A 631-nucleotide genomic window follows, 5' to 3' on the forward strand; every position below is an offset into this window, starting at 1 on the left:
AAATAGGACAGTCTATGTATATGTATATATATAATTGCAAGGAAACTTAATGAACGTTACAATAATCTAAGACATTATTCCGTGTCTGGTTTTGTTTGCGAAGCAATATAAAAGACAATATCAAGTATAATAACATCAGTTACAATTGATTTATTGAAATGTGATTATTTCAAGAACTAGTGCAAATGAATTTTAATTGTAATTAGACAGAAATGTGATGCCACTTTCTTTGTGGAAAAAGTGATACATAGTTGTTGGTTTCTCTCGACAACAGGAGTGCGCACTTAAGAATCTCGCTACTTGACGTGAGACTAAACAGGCATACTCATCCGCACTCTCGTCTGATGGCAACAAGAGGCTCATTAGATGCACAGCAACCGTTCTGCTCCATTTCTGCTCGCGACGAGACGATGAAAAAAGAAAGCAATACTATGTAACGAGCACGGAAGGAAGCCTCTCCACAAACGGATACGCTGTCATTCAGCACGTGATATTATATCGACATTTACTCGATATTATTGTCAGTTTACAGATAATGAAAATTCAACGATGTGTCGCAAACCGGCGATGTCAGTTCATTAGATTTGCTACGACTAATCAAGAACTTTCACGGTTGTTATTAGTTTTACAC

This window comes from Trachymyrmex septentrionalis, unplaced genomic scaffold (assembly GCF_001594115.1).
Source record: "Trachymyrmex septentrionalis isolate Tsep2-gDNA-1 unplaced genomic scaffold, Tsep1.0 scaffold44, whole genome shotgun sequence".
Classification (NCBI taxonomy): domain Eukaryota; kingdom Metazoa; phylum Arthropoda; class Insecta; order Hymenoptera; family Formicidae; genus Trachymyrmex; species Trachymyrmex septentrionalis.